Consider the following 16,117-nt stretch of genomic DNA (forward strand, 5'->3'; position numbering starts at 1 on the left):
AGGTTGCTCAACTCAATCAGAGACGTCAAAGGTTCACGGTGAAAGCTGTAGGAACAAGTCTTCCGCTTCAACTCTGGGACTGTTGCCATCTCTATCAGTGAACAAGCTCTGGAATGTACCTGAGAAATGATATGCATGCAGGGATTAGTTTTTTTTTTGTTTTTCCCCTTTTTTTTTGTATCTTTTTATTGCGTTTCTTTTGAAAAATAAATATGCTATGATGCAAATGATGCAGACTGGACTGGTTGGCTGGGTCTCTCAGAACACAGGATCAAAGCTTCGGCTTGAACTCGGAACCACAAATTCATCTGAAACCCAAAGTCATCTGAGACCCCAAAATTCTGAACCAATAGTCACCAACAGGATCACAAGTCACCAACAAGTCACCAACTGTACCTGTAATAATGATCATTCCCTCCCCACTCACGGGTGTCATCTAGGCCTGGGTAAGGTCGAGAGAAACGCAGCATAAATAACCTTTCGCAGAACATCATCATATACACACCCGAAGTATGTAACGATAATGTCCCACCAGGGTCTGAACTGCTCGTGATATCAATGTTCCGCTAAGTGGCGCAATACCACCCGCTTCCCATGAATCACTCTATTCCTAAGTATCCTAGATTTCACTCATAGCCTGGGTATTGGGCCTTTTACCTCATGTAACTCCCACCCCAACAGAGAGAAACAGACAACCAGCCAGGTGAACAGATGAATATGAATGCAAACATTAATGCAAACAATAAATGCAAACAGTAAATGCAAATATATACAAATGAATGCAATAAATAACAGCCAATAGCAACCAAAGCCCTAACCTAGAGAGCGCTAGGAGAGACTCGCTTAGGGAAGATGGACCAGCATAGGTCAACTTCTCTTAGTCCCCAGCAGAGTCGCCAGCTGTCGCATCACGCGAAAAACCGGCGGGAAAAGAAGAACAACAGAGCCGCCACCGTGCGTTATTTATCCCAAAAGAGGGAAAGGAAACGCTCAGAGTAAACCTAGGAAAGAACATGGTCTCGCGACCAAAGAGGATGGGTTCGGGAGTCGGTTATGCGAAGGGAAGGTATTAGCACCCCTACGCATCCGTCGTACTCGACGGGATCCACGCACAATAGAAAGGAAAATGGTTGCTAAAACACTGCTCAAACAAACATCTACACAGGCTGAAAGAGACACGAGAGACAAACAAGACTGAAACTGACTCGGCAGGATATCGCATCCTGGGCCTACTTAGTCTATCAGGCATAGACATCAGAGTCGAAGTAGTTCGGACTGGGGAAACGACACATGCTCGCCAGGATATCGCATCCTACGCATACGTATCTTCTCGGACGAGAGAAGAATCAGAGCATTCGTAGCTCGGCTGACACGCACACAAACAAAAACAGGCAAAGGCAAACATGGAGCCTGAATGCCAATCACTGGACTTACATCAGCATCCAAACCAGAACACACACAAAGAGGCAAACGTGGAGCCTGAATGCTAATCACTGGACTTACATCAGCATCCGAACCAGAACACACACAAAAAGGCAAACGTGGAGCCTGAATGCCAATCACTGGACTTACATCAGCATCCGAACCAACAAACCCACATTGGAACCCAAATGCCACTCGATGGACTTACATCAGCTTCCAAGCACACAACTAGACAAAACAAAGACACAGGCGACAAATTGCTAAGGAGTCAGGCACTCGAGCCTAGCAACTGTCAGACAACACACACAAAAAAGAAAAAGGGCACCCGGAGAGATCAGCTCAACCTCCTGCCTACATACTTCATCTGGTATGAAGATCAGGGCGATGTAGTTCCCCTACGGAGGGATAAAGGACTAGCCTAACCAGACAACAGAGGGAGACACAACTAGGGAGACTACGACTCGAGCCTAGATGTTATCATGCAAAATCGTCCCTAAGTTAAGGTTTCTAGCTAACTGGCACAGGGAGCCAGACTATCCTAATCATGACTTGCACAGGAAGCAAGCCACACACACACTTAACTTGCACAGGAAACAAGCCAAGCAAAACCTAACTTGCACAGGAAGCAAGTCTAAACTAACCCTAACTTGCACAGGAAGCAAGTCAAACAATCCTAACTTGCACAGGAAGCAAGCCAAACAATCCTAACAAGCACAGATAGCACACACTATACACAAGCAAGTGGCTCAAACAAGGGTTAGGTTTTAGTCGAGGGGTCATATCAACCTCAACAAACAAGGAAGCTGTGACGGAAGAAGAACCTGTTCAAAAGGAAGCGTCTGAGGGTTTGTTTGAGAAAGATGTGGAGGAGTTTATGAAGATAATAAAGAAGAGTGACTACAAGATTGTAGATCAGCTGAATCTAACTCCGTCCAAAATCTCTATACTCTCATTGCTGATATGCTCTGAGGCACACCGTAATGCCTTGCTGAAAATGTTGAATCTGGCTTACGTGCCTCAAGAGATCTCTGTCAACCAGTTGGAGGGTGTGATTGCTAATGTCAGTACCAGGCATGGTTTGGGGTTTACAGATTTGGATCTGACGCCTGCAGGTCGCAATCATAACAAGGCCCTGCATATCACTATGGAGTGCAAAGGCGCAGTATTGTCACATGTGTTGGTGGATACTGGCTCGTCTTTGAATGTGTTGCCCAAGAAGACTTTGAGCAAGATAGATGTTGAAGGGGTTGTCCTCACTCCCAGTGATCTTATTGTTCGTGCATTTGATGGATCCAAATGGTCTGTTTTGGAGAAGTCACCTTGCCAGTGAAGATTGGCCCGGAGGTATTCAATATTGTCTTCTATGTGATGGATATTTAGCCAGCATATAGTTGTTTACTGGGACGTCCCTGGATACATGGGGCTGGGGCAGTTTCGTCAACTCTCCATCAAAAGTTGAAGTATGTCTGGAATGGTCAGATTGTGACTGTGTGCGGCGAGGAGGACATTCTGGTGAGTCACTTATCCTCTTTCAAGTATGTGGAGGTGGATGGCGAGATCCATGAAACTCTGTGCCAGGCATTTGAGACCGTTGCTCTTGAGAGGGTGGCTTTTGCTGAGCAGAAGAAGCCAAGTGCCTCAATTGCATCCTACAGGCAGGCTGTGGAGGTTGTCAACTCGGGCAAGGCAGAAGGCTGGGGCAAGATGGTGAATCTGCCCGTCAAAGAAGACAAGTTCGGTATTGATTATCAACCTCTGCAGGCGGAGCAGGGTGTGCAGAAAGGGCCGAGTACCTTCACCAGCGCTGGGCTGATGAATCATGGTGACGTCTTTGCAACCGGTAGTGAAGACTGTGACAGTGATTGTGATCTGAACGACTGGGTTCGCCCGTGTGCACCAGGGGAGTCAATCAACAACTGGACGGCTGAGGAAGTGGTCCAAGTTACTCTTCAAACAGAGTAATTTTCTTTTGTTTTTCATTTTGCACAAAACCCTACGTTCTGCCCAAGGCGTAGTGGTTCATTGTAGGGCCTCATCATGTTTTTCAATGATATCATTAATAAAGGACGTTTTGCAAACAATTTTGTGATCCCTGTCTTTCTGTTTTTGTTTTTCACATTTTCAAAAAATAAAAATGGCAATGTTTTTTTGTTTTTGTGACTTTCTTGAACTCTTTTTTCTAAAATAAAGCATTAAACATGCAGAATTGATCTTACGGACTCCACTACGAACAGTTCTGTTATGGCTCAGTATGATTTTAATAATCCCATCTACCAAGCTGAAGAGGAGAGTGAGGAAGACTGTGAACTCCCTAAAGAACTGGTCAGATTGTTGAAGCAGAAGGAAAGGGTCATCCAACCTCATCAGGAGGAGTTGGAGATTATTAATCTGGGTACTGAGGACGCCAAAAAGGATATTAAGATCGGGGCTGCTTTGAAAGAAGACGTCAAGGGAAGGTTGATTGAAATGCTGAGAGAATATGTGGAGATATTCGCCTGGTCGTATCAAGATATGCCTGGGTTGGATACCGATATTGTGGTGCATAGGCTACCTCTCAGAGAAGATTGCCCTTCGGTCAAGCAGAAGCTTCGTAGAACTAGTCCTGATATGGCTGTTAAGATCAAGGAAGAGGTTCATAAGCAGTTGGACGCGGGTTTCTTGTCAGTGACTACCTATCGCCCGTGGGTGGCCAACATCGTTCCCGTGCCGAAGAAGGACGGCAAAGTCAGGATGTGTGTCGATTACCGGGATTTAAATAGAGCGAGTCCGAAAGATGATTTCCCATTACCTCACATTGATGTATTGGTTGATAACACGGCTCAATCCTCGGTTTTCTCTTTCATGGATGGATTCTCTGGTTATAATCAGATCAAGATGGCGCCAGAGGACATGGAAAAGATGACATTCATTACACCTTGGGGCATGTTCTGCTATAAGGTGATGCCATTTGGGCTGAAGAATGCCGATGCTACCTATCAGAGGGCTATGACGACTCTCTTTCATGACATGATGCACAAAGAGATTGAAGTGTACGTGGATGATATGATTGCGAAGTCGCAGACAGAGGAGGAGCACTTGGTAAATTTGCAGAAGTTGTTTGACAGACTGAGAAAATTCAAACTGAGGCTGAATCCAAACAAGTGTACGTTTGGGGTGAGATCCGGTAAGCTGTTGGGTTTCATTGTCAGTGAGAAAGGGATTGAGGTTGATCCAACAAAAGTAAAAGCTATTCAAGAAATGCCTGAACCGAAAATAGAAAAGCAGGTTCGTGGGTTTTTAGGGAGATTGAACTACATTGCAAGGTTTGTATCTCACCTAACTGCCACGTGTGAACCGATATTCAAATTGCTAAGAAAGAATCAAGCAATCAGGTGGAATGATGACTGTCAGAAAGCTTTTGACAAGATAAAAGAGTATTTATAGAAACCTCCAATCCTTATACCTCTAGTTCCTGGGAGACCTCTGATAATGTACCTGTCAGTGACTGAGAACTCGATGGGGTGTGTATTGGGACAGCATGACGAGTCTGATCGAAAAGAGCATGCCATATACTACCTTAGCAAAAAGTTTACCGACTGTGAAATCAAATATTCGCAGCTCGAGAAAACTTGTTGTGCTTTGGCCTGGGCTGCTCGCCGACTGAGGCAGTATATGTTGAACAATACTACCTTGTTGATTTCTAAGATGGATCCAGTGAAGTACATCTTTGAGAAGCCGGCTCTCACTGGACGTGTTGCCCGTTGGCAGATGATTCTAACAGAATATGATATCCAGTACACGTCGCAGAAGGCCATCAAAGGTAGTATTCTATCAGACTACCTTGCAGAGCAACCGATTGATGACTATCAGCCGATGATGTTTGAATTCCCTGATGAAGACATCATGTATCTGAAGATGAAAGATTGTGAAGAGCCTCTCGTCGAGGAAGGACCGGATCCTGATGACAAGTGGACACTGATGTTTGATGGGGCTGTGAATATGAATGGCAACGGTGTTGGGGCAGTGCTTATCAATCCAAAAGGTGCTCATATACCTTTTTCTGCCAGACTGACTTTTGATGTAACCAACAACGAAGCTGAGTATGAGGCTTGTATCATGGGTATAGAAGAAGCCATCGATATGAGGATCAAAACATTGGACATATATGGAGATTCCGCTCTAGTGATTAATCAGGTCAATGGAGATTGGAATACCAACCAGCCGCATTTGATTCCTTACAGAGACTACACCAGAAGGATCATGACGTTCTTCAAGAAAGTGAAGATGTATCATGTTCCCCGGGATGAAAATCAGATGGCTGATGCCTTGGCTACTTTGTCTTCTATGATCAAAGTCCATTGGTGGAATCATGTGCCATATGTTGCGGTGAATCGAATCGAAAGGCCCGCGTATGTGTTTGCAGCCGAGTCTGTTGTGGATGAGAAACCGTGGTACTTTGATATCAAGAATTTCCTCAAGAGTCAGGAGTATCCTGAAGGAGCGTCAAAGAATGATAAGAAAACCCTGAGAAGGCTAGCTGGAAGCTTTTATTTGAATCAGGATGACGTGTTGTACAAGAGAAACTTTGACATGGTTCTGCTCAGATGCGTCTGTCGCATCACGCGAAAAACCGGCGGGAAAAGAAGAACAACAGAGCCGCCACCGTGCGTTATTTATCCCAAAAGAGGGAAAGGAAACGCTCAGAGTAAACCTAGGAAAGAACATGGTCTCGCGACCAAAGAGGATGGGTTCGGGAGTCGGTTATGCGAAGGGAAGGTATTAGCACCCCTACGCATCCGTCGTACTCGACGGGATCCACGCACAATAGAAAGGAAAATGGTTGCTAAAACATTGCTCAAACAAACATCTACACAGGCTGAAAGAGACACGAGAGACAAACAAGACTGAAACTGACTCGGCAGGATATCGCATCCTGGGCCTACTTAGTCTATCAGGCATAGACATCAGAGTCGAAGTAGTTCGGACTGGGGAAACGACACATGCTCGCCAGGATATCGCATCCTACGCATACGTATCTTCTCGGACGAGAGAAGAATCAGAGCATTCGTAGCTCGGCTGACACGCACACAAACAAAAACAGGCAAAGGCAAACATGGAGCCTGAATGCCAATCACTGGACTTACATCAGCATCCGAACCAGAACACACACAAAGAGGCAAACGTGGAGCCTGAATGCCAATCACTGGACTTACATCAGCATCCGAACCAGAACACACACAAAAAGGCAAACGTGGAGCCTGAATGCCAATCACTGGACTTACATCAGCATCCGAACCAACAAACCCACATTGGAACCCAAATGCCACTCGATGGACTTACATCAGCTTCCAAGCACACAACTAGACAAAACAAAGACACAGGCGACAAATTGCTAAGGAGTCAGGCACTCGAGCCTAGCAACTATCAGACAACACACACAAAAAAGAAAAAGGGCGCCCGGAGAGATCAGCTCAACCTCCTGCCTACATACTTCATCTGGTATGAAGATCAGGGCGATGTAGTTCCCCTACGGAGGGATAAAGGACTAGCCTAACCAGACAACAGAGGGAGACACAACTAGGGAGACTACGACTCGAGCCTAGATGTTATCATGCAAAATCGTCCCTAAGTTAAGGTTTCTAGCTAACTGGCACAGGGAGCCAGACTATCCTAATCATGACTTGCACAGGAAGCAAGCCACACACACACTTAACTTGCACAGGAAGCAAGCCAAGCAAAACCTAACTTGCACAGGAAGCAAGTCTAAACTAACCCTAACTTGCACAGGAAGCAAGTCAAACAATCCTAACTTGCACAGGAAGCAAGCCAAACAATCCTAACAAGCACAGATAGCACACACTATACACAAGCAAGTGGCTCAAACAAGGGTTAGGTTTTAGTCGAGGGGTCATATCAACCTCAACAAACAAACCTCTGGAACTGGGTGAATGTTAGCTCTTAACCTTGCCATTGAGGGGCTAAGGTGAAGCTGATGAAAGGTGAGTGAAGATAAGACTCCACAGCTCTTATCCCTGGCCTGGGAGAGCTTAAGACAGGAATGTGTGGGTTCAGAAAGTGGGAACCCTTCTACACATTTAAAACTGACTCAACTGTGCAATTGCACAAGATCTTGGGTTTTTATCTGTAATGCATCAACACAGTGGTGTGAGCAAAACAGAAGACACACTGAATAGCAGGGGATAGGTTGCTTATCCCTTGGTTCTGCCAATTGCCTCTTCACTTAGGAGGTCTTTGACTCTATGCAAGGACAAAATTAAACATCCACAAACATCGCCTCTTAAGGAGGACTTCAGACAGTTGCCTGGCCAAGTAACAGGCCAGGTCTTCCAGACTACATGAAGATTAGAAGCATACCTCAATGCAAATTGCTTATACAAGCAAAGCAAAGCAACAAGTTCACAAGGAACTAAGCAACTAAAAGCACCTGAAACAGTCAAGCAGATGTTAGTATGTAACTTCAAAACAAAGCAAATGAAACAGAGATCAACAGTCAGTCAGAAGCAAATGAATGTGCAAGGCACAAGGCTCAAGGCATGTGAGCCAAGCCACCTACAAAACAAACAAGTTAGACAATGATATTTAAGCAAGCTCAATCAAAAAGAATTGGTCTCATTGGTCATTTGTTGGTCAACCTGAAAACATGAGCTCAAAAGTGAGTAACAGGACCACTAGGACAAGCCTAGGGTCAAAAGAGAATGAAAAAGTCAAAACAGCAAAGGATGAGTATCCAAAATCATGTTCAAACATTCAAGAAGCAAAACCAATTGGGTTCATGTTCATATCAATCATCATCATCATTTCATGAACAAATTAGGTCAAGGTATAGCAAACAGAAGCTCATAGAAGTCAACAGCAAGACTTAACTCAAAACCAATCTCAAACCATTTCCAAAAATCACCAAATAAATCATGATCAATCACAACCCACAGCATGGTAAGCATGTCAAATTTCATCTCATTTGGACAAGTGGAAGGCAGTCAATGAAAATCAGAAAGTCAAAGCCATTTTGAACATGCTCAATGAAGTCAACCAAACATGCATCAACTTAGAAAAATCATAAATCAGAGATGGTGTATGATAAATGAATGGGACTAAAACCATGGCAAAGCTTAGGATGTCTAGTTATCTCATGTCAAATTTCATGTCCATCTAATAAAGTATGAGAATTTCACAAATGAAATGGGAACATGTGTCACACAAAGTCAACATTTGACTAGCCAGGGGAGAAAATCTCAAACAATTAGGAAATGCCACAAATAATTCCAAGAAAATTCACATGTAAACTAGACATACAAGAGTAGGTTCATGCAAAAAATCAGATCAATTGGAGGTCAGGAGGCATGGTATCAAAAATCATGAAGTTAGACATCAATGGTGTGACACAAATTGTCACACCCTAATTCAAAAAAATCATAACTCACAAACCAGCAATGATAAATTCACAAACTCGACACCAAAATCACCATGAGTGTGTCTAGTTTAAGCATAAAAAATTTGGGAGCCATTGGATAAAGTATCATAATTTCACAAATGTTTTGGCAAAGTGTACAAAAATTGGTCACATGTCACAAACCCTAAGGCCATTTAAAAACCACTCATCCAAAAATTCTGGAAAAATAATGATAAAAAACTAGGGATCATGAGGAAGGCAATGCAAAAAATCCCATTCAAATTGGATTAAAATTGAAGCACTTATGATTTTTGTAAGATGGATGAATCAAAGTGAAATAATTGGAAAAAGAAATAACTTGTTTCAATGTGTCACATGCCACGAATGGCATTTTTGTAAATAATCCATCCACTAATCAAAACGACTGTGTTTTGGTCCAGAAAATGAAATGAGCTGATTGGCTGTGAGGGATTTGGGAATAGTAAAGCCCTGCACACGTGAAAATGAAGCAGAAAAATCTGGGCAGCTAGGGTTTTGGCACTGTAGCATTCATCATCATTCAAATCATGAAGAACACAATCACCCAGAAAACATGGATGCGCATACCCTCGTGGCCGTTGAACAACACTCATGCACAATATAACATCCATTTTTGTTAAAACATTGTATGTATCATGAATCGAGCCAAAGAAGTTTTGTCATCAGAACTTCAAAACAACATAACTTTAAAAATATCTAACCATTTTCAAAACCACAAATATTGTCAAGCTCAGCATAGAAAGATCTTTTGAAAGCATGTGTTGGTTTAGCAAAAATAAGAAGTCGAATCCTTACCAGTTCTGAAGAACAGTTGGGATTCAGTTGCTATTTTGTGTGCTTAGCTTGAAACAGTTGTGTTAGAACCCTCCCAATGATGAATGATGCAGATGCTTTGGCTCAGGAATGTGGGAAAATGCTCCAATCATGGACTGTCATGGATGGAGGGTGAAGAAAAAACAGTCATGGAAAATGACCCTCCAGCTGGGGAATGCTGATAAAAACCAGTTCAAAATGTTGTATAGATGTAGTATTAAGCAAGGCCGGGTTCAGTTCTTTGAGAGTTTTTGACTGCTCTTTGAGAAATGGCCAAGAATGAGAATTTTTAGAGCATGAGTTTTCTGTGGTTTTTGGCTGCTACTGCTGATTTCTTTTGACAGAAAATGAGGTTTTTAATTTGCTGTTTGATGTTGCTTGGATGAAGAAAACCAATAAAGCTTGCTAGGGTTACTTGAGGTTTTTGAGCATTTTTTGAGAAAATGGTCAAGAATGAAGCCTTTTTGTGAATGAGATGAACCAAACTTTTTTTGCTGATATCTTGTGTCTGCTTCTAGTGTTTCACATGACAGAAAATGGTGCATAAAATCTGCTGTTGAGAGGTACAAAGCATGGTTCATGAAAGTATGGATAGATATGGTGAAAGTGTACTTGCTTTCCAAACTTCAAGCAAACTAGCATGGGCTACATGTACTACATAGAATGGGCTTGCAAACATGACCAAAACCAAATTTCTGAGCTATTTTAATTGTCCAAATGGAAAAAATGATTATATCAAAAAGTCAACCCTTGGTCAAACTTGAATTTAAATGAGACAAGTCAAAAAATGCCATTTTGATTGGTGAAGTTTTGGCTCATGAAATTTATATTTTTGGAAAGAGGGGATCAAATGTGACTTGTAGGAAAAAAACCCCACCCAAATTGGCCAAATGGTTTGGGAGATATGGCCTTTTGAAGTTCAAGAATTTCTGAAATCGATTCGATCATAACTTGCCAACCACACATGGGAATTAAGAGTTCTTGGACTTTTTGGAAATGGGAGAACAAGATATTCAACTTTCATGTTGGGCAAAAATTCATTTGAAGCTTGTATCATGATGTAAGTTTGAGGACCAAGACTTTCCATTTTTGGTAAGTTTCAGTTACAGGTCCAGTTTCCATTTTTGGAAATTTCTGATCTGACTTCAAATTCTTCCATGATTGTGTTTGACATGATATATGAGGACTATTTGGACATGAATGAGACCTCTCAAACCAATTTCCATCATCAAATCACTGATTAAATGAACAGTTGACCAACAGTTGACTTTTCTAGGGTTTTGGATGACTGAACCTCTTCTGATGAATTCCAAACCCTAATTCCTTGAGAACTTGACTTCAAATGATGTCCCAAGACATATGAACTCTTGATTAATGAGCATGGTGCCCAAATTCCACAAGAATGGCCACCATCCACTGCTTTGACTGACTGTTGACTGTCTAGGGTTTTTTGCCTGACTGTGCATTGACTGATGACTTCTGAACATCCAATCCTTGACCAAAACACTTCAAATGGATCCCCAAGTCATGTGAACATGTTGGACCAACCCTAGGGCCTTGGATCAATGAAAATTGTGCTTGCTTGCTTGACTGACTGATCTCCTGATCAGTTTGACCTAATTCCTTGATTGGCTTGCACTTGAGGCAAAAGAGGCAATGCAATGCTATGCAATGGACCATGATATGCTATGACCTAATATGAAAATGTATGTATAATGATAGGTGCAAATTTGAGGTGCTACAGCGTGGATAGACACGAAGCAGACATGTTGATGCAAGAAGTGCATGAAGGATCTTTTGGTACCCATGCTGGTGGTCATGCAATGTCCAAGAAATTGTTGAGAGCCGGTTATTACTGGATGACTATGGAATCCGATTGTTTCAAGTACGCTCGGAAGTGCCATAAATGTCAGATTTATGCTGATAAGGTGCATGTACCACCAAGCCCTCTGAATGTCATGAATTCGCCTTGGCCATTCGCGATGTGGGGCATTGATATGATTGGGAAGATTGAGCCTACTGCTTCCAATGGACATCGCTTCATCCTGGTTGCGATTGATTACTTCACTAAGTGGGTGGAAGCAGCTTCCTATGCTAATGTTACCAAACAAGTGGTTGCCCGATTCATTAAGAAGGAAATCATCTGTCGTTATGGGGTTCCTGAGAGAATCATTACTGATAATGGTTTGAATCTCAATAACAAGATGATGAAGGAGCTTTGTAAAGATTTTAAGATCGAACATCACAATTCTTCTCCTTACAGACCAAAGATGAATGGTGTTGTAGAGGCGGCAAACAAGAATATTAAGAAGATTGTGCAGAAGATGGTCGTGACGTACAAGGATTGGCATGAGATGCTGCCTTTCGCTTTGCATGGGTACCGTACTTCAGTACGTACGTCGACCGGGGCAACGTCTTACTCCCTTGTGTATGGTATGGAAGCGGTCCTACCTGTTGAAGTGGAGATTCCTTCTCTGAGAGTCCTGTTGGATGTCAAGCTTGACGAATCTGAGTGGATTCGAACAAGATTTAACGAGTTGAGCCTTATCGAAGAGAGACGGCTAGCAGCTGTGTGCCATGGGCAGTTGTATCAAAGAAGGATGAATAGAGCCTTTGATCAGAAAGTGCGTCCTCGAAGCTATCAGACTGGTGATCTAGTTTTGAAGAGGATCCTTCCTCCCGGTACAGATAACAGGGGCAAGTGGACTCCTAATTACGAAGGTCCATATGTTGTTAAGAAGGTTTTCTCCGGTGGAGCCTTGATGCTTACAACTATGGATGGTGAAGATTTTCCGTCCCCTGTTAACTCAAATGTAATCAAAAAATACTTCGCATAAATTGACCCGCTGAACAAAAAGAATAAAAGAGTCCAGGCAAAAAGGGGCATCCCGGCGAACCAAAAAAAAAAAAAAGGTTCGGGCAAAAGTTAGGGATGAAAAATGAAAAGAATATGTACACCCGGTAAGTCGAGAATCCGCAAGGGCGACTTAGGCAAAAATGGGTATCCCGGTGGATTGAAAACCCGAAAGGGCGATCCAGGCAAAAGAGGGATTAAAGCGAAGGCTACCGTCTGAGTTATCTGTACTTCATCGCGCTTCATCGTTTACCATCTCGAAGGATGTGATCGGTCCAGTCATTCTTCTCAGAAAGCAAGGAGTTTGGGGAGAAAATTGATGATCTGTGAGTCATAACAGAATTGGGAAATAGTGGATGTCGCGTTCACATTGCCATTAGGATAGATTTTTCCTTTTGTGCGCAATTACCTCTTCCTAGGAATTGCTTCACGATGTATTTGCCTTTTCAGGCCCATTTTTCAATCAATAAAAAGTCGTTATTCAGATAAATTGCTCTCTTGTTTTAATTTTACTGTTTTGTTTGCAAAAAACGTCCGAATTTTTTATAAACATTGCATATAAAAACATGAAGGCTAGACAATAATGTGCAGAAAGATAAAACATTTGAAAATCATTTTGAATGTTGAGTACACTTGGGGGTATCTTGTCCATGCAATCCCCTGGGGCAAGTAGTGTCTTGCTGTTTTGCAGGTCATCACCCTTGATTCCTGGCTGAAGCAAGTTCAGGACTTGGCTCCCCGGCATATTCAAGGTCAGAAATTCCTCAGCAGGATTGAGGATGTTCCCCAGTACGCTTGGAAGTGGTTGTTTCCCCAAGCAAGTCTGAAAGCTTTTAGAACTGTTCTTCCCCAGCAGTTGGGTAGCAGGTCTGAAAGTGGGTTTATCCCCAGCTAGTCTGAAGATTGTTAATCCCCACCGAGTTGGAAGGATGTGGTATCCCCAGCGGAGATGTCAGTGGAGTAGTTTATTCCTCAGTAGTCTGGTTTGAAGTACTGCTATCCCTAGCGTGGTTGTGAACGCTTTTCCCCGGCAGGGTTGTGGATGTTTATCCCCAGCATGGTCTGGTCTATTATTTCCCCTACATAGTGTGCCTTTCCCCATCAGGGTCGTGAATTGTTTTCCCTAGCAGATCTCCCCAGTAGAGGTTTGTGTTGATGGTTTTCCCCAGCAAGTCCCCCAAGTGGATCAGGTTAGGTGAAAATTATCCCCAGTAGAGTTTATCCTACATGTGGATTGGTCACTACCCTCAGCGGAGGCGAGCATTAGTTGCTTCCCTGGCAGAGTCCCCGAGTGGATTGGATCCGGTGAAGGTTGTCCCCGGTGGGATCTTTTCTTTCTCCAGCAGCAGTGCTATTCCCCAGCATGAGTGAGAAGTTGGTGCTATTCCCCGCAGAGTATTCCTCAGACAGAGTCTCCCCACAGGGTGGGAGAATTCATCAGTTTGTGTGCTCAGCAGAGCAATCCGTTGCCCCCAGCAGGAGTTTTCATCATTTTGCATCTTGCATGTAGTAATCATGGCATCCTCAAATCGCGTAGCATTTCCATTCAATATGGAGCATTATGCTATAGAAAAATTCAAACATATGCATGCGTGTGTTAAACCTGATCAGGTCATATCCCCGACAGAGGAGGATCATTGTTCAACATCTGTACATCACATTTGCTACAGTTGCTCCTGACAGCATCCAGGATTGATAACTCCCCAGAGAGGTTTATTTCCCACCCGTCCATGGAAGGAAAGCTTGATTCTCCCGAGTGAGATCCTCAGCAAGTGTTTGGCTTTGCCTGGACATATTGAAGATGCCATCCTTGTGATACTGGTAAGTGTCATGTCAGCACCCGTGTGTGTTCTTTCCTTGGTGTCAGTAAACACCATCTTTCGGTGTCGGTAAACATCGAGTTTTACTCCAGTCATCGGTAAATGTCTGGTTGTCCTTTCTTTCCTTGGTGTCGGTAAACATCATTGTTTCGGTGTCGGTAAACATCGAGTTTTACTCCAGTCATTCGTTAATGTCTGGTTACCCTTTGTTTTGGTGTCGGTAAACATCATCTTTTGATGTCGGTAAACGTCGAGTTTTTCTTCCAGTCATCGGTAAATGTCTGGTCTTGCTTCACTTTTGTACGCATCATCTTTCGGTGTCGGTAAATATCGAGTCGCTTTTCCAGTTCATCCATTGATGTCTGGTAACCTCTCTGTTGGTTTCGATAAACGTTGAGTTTTTCCCATGCGTCCGTTGACGTATGGTTGTATCCTTTCTCCCAGTTCATCCGTTGATGTCTGGTCACCTCTCCGTTGGTTTCGATAAACGTTGAGTTTTTCCCAGTCGTCCGTTGACGTCTGGCTGCATATCTTGTCCCCAGTCATCGGTAAATGTCTGGTCGTCTTTTTTGGATGTCGGTAAACATCATCTTTCGGTGTGGGTAAACATCGAGTCTCACTCCAGTCATCGGTAAATGTCTGGCTATTCCTTTTTTATGTCAGTAAACATCATCTTCCGATGTTCGTAACATCTCTTTTCCTTCCCCAGTGAAGTCATTAACCTCTCCGTTGGTTTCGATAAACGTTGAGTTTTTCCCATGCGTCCGTTGATGTATGGTTGTATCTCACCCCAGTCATCGGTAAATGTCTGGTCACCTCTCCGTTGGTGTCGATAAACGTCGAGTTTCTCCCGTTCGTCCGTTGACGTCTGGTCGAGTCTTCCCAGGTCATCCGTTGATGTCTGGTCACCTTTCCGTTGGTGTCGATAAACGATGAGTTTTTCCTATTCGTCCGTTGACGTCTAGTTGTATCTTTTACTGATAAAAATCAAAATCACCAGTGGAGTCGTTGGTAAACGTCTTGACTGGTTCAGTGACAAATATCAGATCCCAGTGGAAGCTTCTGTTGGTGAATTTTCCTTTCTTGGATCCCCGCAGAGTGCAAATTTCTACGGTTCTTTGGTATTCAATCCCTGTTTACCTTGAAGGTCTGACAGCCGTTGCTCTCATCTGTTCAGGTTCCCAGTTGATTGAATAGGGGCAGCTATAGCACCTCAAATTTGCACCTCCCATTTGTATATACATTTCATTTTTAGGTCATTAACATTGCATTGTCATTGCATAGTCCATTGCATCTCATCAGGCAAGACTGGTCAGGAGGTTCAACTGTGCAAGGCAACAAGAGCATTCTCCATGAGATCAAAGCCCTAGGGTGGTTCCAATGAGCTCACATGACCCAAAGATCACTTTGAAGCAATTTGGCTAAGTGTTGAAGGCTCAGAACTCATCAGTCCATGTGCAAATCATCTGAGGCCCACAAAAGTCAACAAAAGTCAACTGCCTAGTCAACTGTGGATTTGGAGGTGGGAAGTGGTTAGAGATGACTCATTCATGTCCAAACAAGTCTCATTTGACATTTCAAACATCAACATTGAAGAATTTGAAGTCAGATCAAGAATTTCCAAAAATAGCAAGTGACCTGTAATTTGAATTTTCCAAAAATGGCAAGGTTTTAGACCAACTTCAACTCAATATTACATCATCAAGAAAGCTTCAAATGAAATTTTGTCCAACATGAAAGTTGAATATCTTTCTCTCCCATTTCCAAAAAGTCTAAGAT

This window comes from Lathyrus oleraceus, chromosome 3 (assembly GCF_024323335.1).
Source record: "Lathyrus oleraceus cultivar Zhongwan6 chromosome 3, CAAS_Psat_ZW6_1.0, whole genome shotgun sequence".
NCBI lineage: Eukaryota > Viridiplantae > Streptophyta > Magnoliopsida > Fabales > Fabaceae > Lathyrus > Lathyrus oleraceus.